Below are 10,794 nucleotides of genomic sequence, written 5' to 3'. Positions count from 1 at the left end.
ACATCATTGCGTGGTGTGAAATCTCTCAAGAGATGAATCAGAAGATATATTTGGTCTCAGTGACGCAAATGTCCAATGATCTTTGCAACATACTGTAAGAGAATAAGGACAAGAATTTACAGCTGCGTAATTCCATTCAAAGCAGCTCACAATTGTTTAGAGAGTCACTGTCATTGTATGCTCTGGCTCTGAAAATGAATGTATACAGGTCTGTGATTGAAATATTATGCAAAAACTTTACATAAATGTATAATTTCATCATTTAAAAATAGTTAGAAGAGTAAGACAATTTTGTGAATTGTGAACTGAATTTTGTTTATGTCTTCATGGTAATTATTTTCAGTTTGTTCAAAACATGAGTTCTTTGAATGAAAGTTTTGTCCAGAATATGTCTATTGTTCATCCTGAATACTTTTTCATCATTGGACTTTCAGGTATACCGTACAGCAGTTATTACTATCTTTTTTTATTTAGCGCATATTTTATTGCTGTAATTGGGAACTCTATAGTCCTTCTCGTTATAGCTCTTGAAAGAAGTCTGCACAGTCCAAAGTACATTGGTGTGTTTAATTTGGCCTTGGCTGACCTTGGCGAAACTAATGCAGTGATTCCTAACATGATGAAGATTTTTTTTTCTGACTCACAGTACATGTCCTACAATGCTTGTTTGGCAAACATGTTTTTTGTGAACTTCTTTATTACTGTGCAAAGTGCTACTCTTCTTGTTCTGGCATTTGATCGCTTCATTGCAATTTGTTTGCCATTAAGATATCATGCCATAGTGAATAACACTGTCATGTCTTTAGCGTTCATAATATTATGGGCATTTAACACTTCTGTGGTGGCTCTGACAGTGTCTTTGATGACCCGACTTTCATTCTGTAAATCTAATGTGGTACAGAGTTATTATTGTGATTATGGACCAGTTGTCACGGTGCATGGATCGGCTGTGTTCTCAGGTCTCGTGATTTGGTGTCTTTCATGTGGTTACGTCATGCTCATTGGATTCAGCTGCTAATCAGTCCCCGCACCAGGTGTCACGCATTACCATCAGCTACATATACTCACCTCATTCTCTCCTTCCCTGTCTGATAGTTGATCCGGACGTTTGGACTGTCTTGTTGGTTTGTCTTGGTCTTGTCTTGTTGGATTGTCTATCTCGCCGTTGATCGTTCTCTTACGAGAGGTCTCTCGTACTGCGTAAGTATCTTACGCTAGGGAAAATCCTTTTCTGTGAGATATTGAAGCCAAAAATTATCCTTAATTTTGAAATAATGTAAAGCGCGTTGCAGCAGCATACAGACATAGGCGAAACAGCTTGCGCGCCTATTGGCTGCTCTGCGGCAACTGCAGCAGCCTATAGAGCGAGGCCTGGCGCGACGCCAGATCCAATGGGGGCATTTCGCGCCCTTTGCGTCGCTTCCCGCCTGAAAGGGCGTGGTCTAGGCCTATAAAGAACGCTCGTAGGCAGCTATTATCTGATTTTTCATCCTTCAAGCGAAGCACACGCATCGCTGGAGCCGGAGAAGAAGCCGCCGTCGACTGCAAGCATCTCAGCGGGACGAGCCACTGAAGCTGCTGGCCACGCCGCCTTCCGTGCCTTCCTGCTGCGCTTTCCGGCACCTATATCCTTTATAATCTACAGTGTGTGTCGCCGCTGCGATACACACTGTTTCTCTAAAAAGAGCAAAGCGTCTTTTTAAAGATGCATACGGCTCGTGCAGATGCCAATGGCGACTCTGAGGACTTGCCTTGCCTTCTTCACTGAGACTGCTCCCCCGCCCGCCGCGGTGTCGCGCCGTAAAAAGCGCCATGCCCAGCGGGCCACGGATCCTTCCCCCAGCCGACAAAGCTCGCCGGTTCGCCCGCCTGCTTCATCGACCTCGTCAGCCTCTGTTCCGGACGTAAAGCGGCCGCTGTCTGCCACCGCTTCAATCGACGCCGCTGACGAGGGGGCCATGAAGGAAGAAGAGGATTTCCGTTTCCCGCCAAAACGGGAACGCGCATGCTGCTCAGAAGAGGCGATAGCAGCCCACTTATGTCTGCCCTCCGCTGGACGGCGTGCTAAGTCGGCCCTCCCCTCTAAAGCTTGCCGTCAGACGTCAAACCTGCACCGCCGCGCTTTCGCCGCCGCCAAGCCGCGTCAGCGCTGCGTAACATGGCCTCTCACCGTTGCTGAGAGGCACCCGTGGCTAACGCTTTCTGATGTTTTTCTCGTTTGGCCGCCGCCCCGCCAGACGCGGCCCGCGGCCCAGGATTGAGTTGAAACCTGAGCCTCCGAAATCGTCCTAGCACAACTAGGAAAACGACGGTGTACGAGTCCCGCTGTTGCCGGACCCCCACCAAAGTTATTCGCTCGTCCAGTTCCAGAAAATGTGACTGTTCCAGTGTTTTCTGCAGCCAACAAACCGGCTCCGTCGCCCGTTTGCCTGCACACAAAAGTCGTTCCCACGGCTACACAGATAAACCCCCAATAGAGTGTATTGTCTGGTGTCCCGGCCACGGCCGATGGTGTTTCACGTGTCGTAAGAATGCCCACTACCCAGTGCTCATCTCTACACACAAGCACAGCGCACAGATAAACCCACAATAGAGTGTATTGTCTGGTGTCCCGGCCACGGCCGATGGTGTTTCACGTGTCGTAAGAATGCCCACTACCCAGTGCTCATCTCTACACACAAGCACAGCGCACAGATAAACCCCCAATAGAGTGTATTGTCTGGTGTCCCGGCCACGGCCGATGGTGTTTCACGTGTCGTAAGAATGCCCACTACCCAGTGCTCATCTCTACACACAAGCACAGCGCACATAAAATCGACTCAGATCGATTGCGCTTCACAACCGGCCACGGCCGATGGTGTTTCACGTGTCGTAAGAATGCCCACTACCCAGTGCTCATCTCTACACACAAGCACAGCGCACATAAAATCGACTCAGATCGATTGCGCTTCACAACCGGCCACGGCCGATGGTGTTTCACGTGTCGTAAGAATGCCCACTACCCAGTGCTCTCTCTACACACAAGCACAGCCTGACACACAGGTCCTGCGCACATAAAATCGACTCAAATCGATTGCGCGTCACACGTAGTAAATGTGCCCGCTTCACAGTGCCCACAGACACCACATTATGCACGTCAAACGGTTTCTGTAAAAACGAAACCAAAAGTGCATTCGCTCTATGCAGGCGAACGTTGTTTGGAGTGTGTTAAATGTGCCCGCTGCCCCACGGCCACATTTACACACAGACATAATAGTTCCCGCTATCAGCGCTCGCGCCCCGAATGTCATGAGCACGTCTCTTGTGCCGCAGCACACCGAAACCACTCCGTTACTGAACGAACGAAGCGCGCTTCGTATTCAACCTCTAGCTATTCATGCAAACGCATGGGAAAAGCTTCCAGGGGTTTCAAAATGGGTGCTGGACATTTTAAAAAGGAGGCTATTCGCTACAGTTTCACCGACGCCCGCGCCGCTATACATGGCGCGTCGAGACCACAATGCAGACAGAAGCAGCACACCTGCTTCGAGCCGAAGTGGCGAAACTATTGAGCAAAGGGGTCATAGAGCCCCTTTCTCAAGCTCAAAGCGAAGGAGGGCTGTACAGCAGATATTTCCTGGTACCGAAAAAAGACAGTGGTCTCAGACCCATTTTAGATCTAAGGCAGCTGAACAAAGCGCTGGTGAAGCGTCGGTTCAGGATGCTCACGACCAGAAAAATCCTCGCGCAAGTTCGCCAAGGAGACTGGTTCGTGTCAGTGGATCTGAAAGACGCGTATTTTTTAATACAGATAGCGTCACATCACAGGCGGTTTTTGAGATTCGCCTTCGAGGGCCAGGCATATCAGTACACAGTCCTGCCGTTCGGTTTGTCCCAGGCACCCCGTACATTTACGAAGTGCATGGACGCAGCGCTCGTTCCTCTCAGACTGAAAGGCGTGCGCATACTGAACTATTTGGAAGATTGGCTGATTCTAGCGCAGTCTCGCTCAGTGCTCATACAGCACACGACCATGTTACTCGATCACCTCGAGAATTTGGGTCTCAGAGTCAATTGGGCGAAGAGCTCTCTGGCCCCCAGTCAGAAGACTTCCTTCCTGGGCACAGAATTGGACTCGCTGTGATAGCGCGGCTGTCACCACAGCGCGCAGCAGACATTCAGCGCACAGCGGGCTCGTTAAAAAAAAATAAAAAATTTCAGAAAATGCTGGGTCTCATGGCCTCAGCGTCATCAGTTCTACAGCTGGGTCTGCTCTGCATGCGCCCACTGCAGTTCTGGCTGAAAGCGCGCGTCCCACGTCAAGCATGGGCGTCTGGTCGGCTTCGTCTCACGGTCAATCAGAAATGTGTCACAGCCCTGAAACCGTGGAAAGCAGTCGACTGGTTCCAGTCAGGTGTAAGCCTGGGGACTTCCTCGAGAATAAAAGTGGTGTCTACGGACGCGTCCACCTCGGGATGGGGGGCTCTGCTCGAGGGCAGACCGTCTTTTGGCCAGTGGTCAGAACGGGAAAAGCTCCTGAATATCAACTGCCTCGAAATGCTGGCAGTACAGAACGCGCTGACGCGCTTCTGTCCAAAATAAAAGGAAACCATGTACTAGTCCGCTCGGACAACATGTCAGTGGTTTCCTATATAAATCGCCAGGGCGGTCTCAGGTCCAAAAACCTATACAGACTTGCAGAACGCCTCCTGGTATGGGCTCAGCGCAACCTGCGCTCGCTGAAAGCAGCGCATGTGCCGGGGCTTCTAAACATAGGGCCAGACAGACTGTCCAGGAACAATGTTCCAGCAGGCGAATGGTCTCTACAACCACAGACAGTACAACTACTGTGGAAAAAATTCGGCAGAGCGGAAGTAGACCTGTTTGCGTCTCCGAACAACGCTCACTGTCTGGAATTTTACTCAAAAAGCAGAGACGCGCTGGCCCACGAATGGCCCCGCCGTCATCTCTATGCTTTTCCCCCTGTCTCTCTCCTACCTCAGGTGATAGAGAGGGTCAGGGAAAAAGGATGTTCAATACTGCTGGTAGCACCGTTTTGGGAAAACCAGCCCTGGTTCCCAGCACTGATGCAGCTGACGAGCACTGCCCCGTGGCCGATACCAGTGAGGAGAGACCTTCTCTCTCAGGCCAGCGGCTCGATTTGGCATCCTCACCCAGAGCTGTGGTCCCTTCATGTCTGGGCCACCAGCGAATATATGATGAACTCCCTAAAGGAGTATTAAACACGATCACGCAGGCTAGAGCCCCTTCTACGAGACGGCTCTATTCCTCAAAATGGTCTGTGTTTTCGGGCTGGTGCGCAGCCCGCGGCTCGTCACCCACTAACTGTGGTGTGATGGAGGTGCTTTCCTTTCTACAAGAGCTGCTGGACAAGGGCAGAACCCCTTCCACGCTCAAAGTCTATGTGGCGGCCATAACAGCGTTTTCGACAACGCTAGGTCAGTCAATAGGAAGGAACGATTTAATTATTCGCTTCCTGAGGGGAGCTAGAAGACTGAATCCCCCCAGACCTCCCACAGTCCCCGTATGGGACCTTTCTGTGGTACTAGAGGCCATGAAAGGTGGACCATTCGAGCCTCTGCAGAGGATTGATTTGGAATACCTGTCTCTTAAGACTGTATTTCTACTGGCTCTCGCTTCAGTGAAGCGCATAGGGGATTTGCACGCGCTCTCTGTGAGCGCGACTCTAAAGTCATACTCAAACCCAAACATGGTTACGTTCCAAAATCCCTCAACACATCGTTTAGGGCACAGGTCATCGCGCTGTCAGCCCTACCGGTCACTGATGAGGAAATTGACGCGAGCCTCCCATGCCCAGTCAGGGCATTGCGAGCTTACGTGTCTCGCTCGTCTGCTTTAAGACAGAACAGCTTTTTGTTTCGTTTTACGGGTGTCCCAAGGGACTGGCCGCGTCGAAACAGAGCTTATCCAGATGGATAGTTGATGCTATTGCGCTGGCATATGCTTCCAAAGGCATGCAGTGCCCGCTATGTGTCAGAGCACATTCCACGAGGGGCGTGGCCTCATCGTGGGCTTGGTCGAGTGGGATTGCCTTGCAAGATATTTGTATGGCGGCGGGCTGGGCCTCTCCGTCTACATTTATAAGGTTTTACAACCTGGAGGTTCCCGCCTTACAGGCCAGACTGCTGTCAGTCTAGATATTCAGTGTTGTCTGACCTGATGTTATCAGCTCGGAATGCTGCGTCTACTGAGCACAGCTCTAGGGTCGACAGTGAAAGTAATAGCACAAGATGTGCCTGGGCAAACTGTGTGAAGACCCTTATTCTTACATCAGCTCAGGCCGTAACCCCGCCCTGTATGTACGTTTACTTAGCGTCTGAGTGACGCTGCACTATGTGGAAGAGTACGGCGTTGCAAGCTGTTTCGCCTATATCTGTATGCTGCTGCAATGCGCTTTACATTATTTCAAAATTAAGGATAATTTTTGGCTTCAATATCTCGCAGAAAAGGATTTTCCCTAGCGTAAGATACTTACGCAGTACTCGTTCCCTCTCTAGAGAGAACAGAGGTTACGTTAGTAACCGAGTACGTTTCACTGGATTTGTATTTTATCACGGGAGATTCAAGCCACGTCATTACCAGCCATCAAGCCTCTGCGCCACCCAGCCGAGAGATACCATCATCACCACGGAGTTTATCATCATCACTACGGAGTTTTGTGTTCACTATATTTGTCTTTAATAAATATTTGTGTTCACTTGCATTTGCTTCCCATCTCATTCCTTATCATCACACCAGTGTTGAGGTTAGCATGCAACGACAACAGCATTAATATGTTTTTAACAAACCTCATCGCAGCTTTATTCCTTGTAGCACCATTGTTCATTATAGTCCTGTCATATCTGGGCTTTTTTTTTTTTTGCCTTAAGTAAAATAACAACTTGGGAAGCACGGTTAAAAGCATTGAAGACCTGTGTTTCTCACATTTTGTTGGTCGGAACTTTTTTTTTTACCTATAATATGCATTTTCATCGCTTCATCAATTACTTCTCTCACTACCAATGCCAGAATCATCAGCACATCTCTATCATTTACTCTTCCACCAATGTTAAATCCCATCATTTATGTTTTAAATACAGCTGAAATCAGAGACCTGATTCGAAAACTGCTTAAAAACAGAATTATGCCAACTAGAAAGAACATTTCAAAATGACTGTAATGCTTGTTTGTGTTCTTCCATCATTAGAAATTAGATTAAAAAAAATATATTTTTTCAAGAATGTTTTTTGATTCATTATGTGGAAAATAGAAGTGTTTGAGCATAAAATAGGTAAATTAACTCTGCTACAATCCTAAAATGTAGAGTGAGTGTGATGCGAGACTTAATGTGTGTTGGTGAACAGCAGTGATACGGTGTTTATTTATTTATGAATGAATCCATCAGATTTTTTTTTAAGTGTGTATATGTATTGTGTTCTTAATTACTGACCCCAAGACAAAACAACAAAATAGACTGAAAATTGTATGAGCTATTTCAAGGAGTGCTGACATTTCACGTTACCCTAAGGTTTCATCCACAAAACTGCTGTTAACTGCCAAGTTTGTTCATATCATGTTCATATCATTAAAAAATAATGCAAGCCAAGGATCCATTTTCACATGAATATGTCTGAGATCTGCTAATTAGGTTTTTTTATTGTCTCTCTGTTGCAATGTCTTAACTTTTTGTTATTTCTGTATTTGCTGTACAATAAAGAATAAAAGCTAAACATATCAATTTATTCATGCAAGCTTAATTTTTTGTTATTATCTCATTTATTTAGGGGCAACCTCTCTAAAAGTAGCACACGAATTGACACATGAATAAGGGACTATGTTGCAATTACTGTCATTGAGTTGGGTCAATTTCTGGGACAACCCGTAGGAATAACAATAGGGTCATTCCGTGTCAACTCAACCAGAGGTCCCTGGCTCAAATTTTTGATTTTGCTAATATTTATTCTGAAGAAGAATAGACTTGTATAGTGATAAACGCCAAAATATTAAATGTCACGTATCAATATTTACTGAGTAATCCACTTTTTTTGCAGAGGGAGGTCAAAATGGCAATTTTCAGCTTAGATTTAGAGTCAAGTTATGGGGGGTAAAAATGACTTCAGAAAGATGGCAGCATCATTGTCTTATTTTTACACAGAGATTGGTAGTTCTATTAGTAAAATCTGTTGACTTTAGCAATCTTTGTTGCATTATGTGCCAATGGTGACCATTAAAAAATGGGGAAACAGCACTTTTCAAGTTTTTCTCCAAAGTTTGCATGCCTGTAACTCAAGAAGTATTGAGTTACAGGCATGCAACTAGAGAGATACATCTTTAGTTTTAACATTATTTGTTCTTCAGACATTCCACTTTAAAAGAAGTATCATATATTTTCAAAGTTACCCACATTTGGTTGTTGATCACTGAAAATGTACATTTTATTACTACCAGATGCAAACTTTGGAGAAAAACTTGTTAAAAAAATGCTGTTTTCCCATTTTTGAATGGTCACCATTGGCACATATTGCAACAAGCATTGCTAAATTCAATAGATTGTATTAACAGAACTACCAGTCTCCATGTAAAAATAAGATAATGATGCTGGCATCTTTCTGAAGTCATTTTTACCCCCCTGTAACTTGACTCTGAATCTAAGGTAAAACTGCCATTTTTACCTCCCTCTACAAAATAGTGGATTACTCAGTAAATATTCATCCATGACATTTAATACTTTGGCTTTCATCACTATACATGTCTATCTTTCCTCAGAAAAAAATATTAGCAAAATCAAAAATTTGAGCCAGGGATGATTTCACACGGAATGACCTAATAGAAACATTTCAAATGTCATGCTTCATCATTAAGAATATCATACAATGCTATTAGGCTAGGCCCCTATAGCCTAAGTAGGCATTGTCATGTTTAAACTCAACTACTAAACTTTTTTTACTGTATCATAAGGAAAACCATTACTAGCACAATAGATTTACAAATGAACGCAGGAATCCAAAAGTAGCATTCAAGATAAAGTTGTTGTGGTATCGTTGCAGGCCTCTCTAAGCCTCTAGGCTTTATGCACTTTTGCCCTCATTGTGATGCACCTGGTCTCAACCTCTACTGATGAGAAATCTAAAGGCCAGGATGCACCAAGCTCAAAGTTCAAGGAACTAGCGGCGACAAAAGCAGACGGTGTTGTTGCCTCGCATCTGGACCAAAAAGCTGTGCTTGAACACAACTGCAAACATGTGCATTCTGCGCTTGCATGAGAAGAATTAGCTGTCTATATCAGCAGCTATCAATAGTATATATTTGTCATTCAAAGGACAAAGGTCAAAGCATAAATCGAAACAAGCATATATGAGATATACGTAGATATAAAAAATGTAAACAAAGCAGCGCTTGCTTACCATTGTGCATGACTATATGTGGCTCAAGTTTTCAAGTAAGCAAGAAGAATGCAAATATGTGTGTAGAACTTTTGATTACACACTGAGGCCTACCACAAATTGCTTTTTAATAATTTGCATTTTAAAATTAATATCTAAATGTTAATTCACTAGTTTATATATGTAACAGAAGACACAATTTTATTTATTTAAGTGAAAATAAACAGTTTTACAAAATACACATACTCATTTCTAACCAATACAATGCATCACTATACATTTTGCTACTAAATTATATGTAATATCTAATTAAATTACACTGAAGTTTTCCTTGAATTCTCATAATTTCAGGGGAACATGATGAAGGCCTGATCTTTCATTTGTGTCTAGTGTAGACAGGACATGAACGCTAAATGCCACAAGTAACTAACCAGAATCACTTATTCCGAATAACTGTGTATCAAATGATGTCATGAATATGAAGATTGCTATGCTAAAATGCATAAGCTGTCTGTATTATGTGGATGAATAGTTTTATAATTTTCATATCTTGACAAATGTAGTATAATTATTCTAAAAAAGTATTGAAAAATTTGTATGAGTATTAAAAAGTATTGTGATCATTTATCTGTTTAGCACAAATAAATGAAAGTAAATCACATACACCAGTTCCGTTCCTAATAATAATTAATAATTTAGTGCTCAATGTAGAAAGGTTTGTATAAGTGTTTTGAAACTTGAGCAAGAGTTGCATCATCTTTGACTGAAAGGGTTTTTGCTCCAGGGTAACTTTTTGTTTTTTGTACTTCACCTGTTAATGAGCCGTGTTGAGGCACAAAGACACGTAGAAACAAAATAATGTTTGATAAACAAAATGTCACTCAGTGATCATAAAGGAGGCAGGCCTCTTCAGGGACAAAGAACAACAAGTAGCAAATTAAGACTCTGGAGAAAAGATGCTTTTTATGGCAACTGTTTGCATGTTACTGACTGTTTATCAGCCACAAAATAATTGCTTTCATGATGTTTACAATTCATTTCCCTGAATGTCACCTAGCAGTTACACAGTAAAGGTCCAGAGAGACACTGGATACATCTCAATAATGATCAACAAAGGTCCAGAGGGAGAGAGAAAAAAAAAAAACAGACAGAAAGACTAAGGCCTGTTATGCTGTTAATGCAAGATGTCATTGATGCCTTTAGCAGGTGATCCATGATTAGTGGCCATCTGATGCAAGTAATGAAACCATTCAAACAATTCCTTCTTTACTGTGACCTAAGCAGAAGTTAATTATTATAGGTTATTAATTCATATGCCTTAGAGATACAGTCCTGGGCAGTGGGACCCCCAGATGTGCTGAATTATTAACTGATACTTAACTGATTATTAAATCAATTTGTGGTATAATTG

At 44.0% G+C, this 10,794-nt stretch overlaps 1 pseudogene; it reads left to right on the top strand.

Annotated features, from left to right (window-relative positions):
* The first annotated feature begins 355 nt into the window (after positions 1-355).
* On the top strand, positions 356-7,174 carry LOC141284559 (olfactory receptor 1M1-like; annotated as a pseudogene).
* Positions 7,175-10,794: the final 3,620 nt, after the last annotated feature.

Source organism: Garra rufa, chromosome 14, assembly GCF_049309525.1.
Source record: "Garra rufa chromosome 14, GarRuf1.0, whole genome shotgun sequence".
In the NCBI taxonomy this organism is placed as follows: Eukaryota; Metazoa; Chordata; class Actinopteri; order Cypriniformes; family Cyprinidae; genus Garra; species Garra rufa.
The sequence above is the reverse complement of the archived record's forward strand: the minus strand, read 5'-3'. Positions and strand labels throughout refer to the sequence as shown.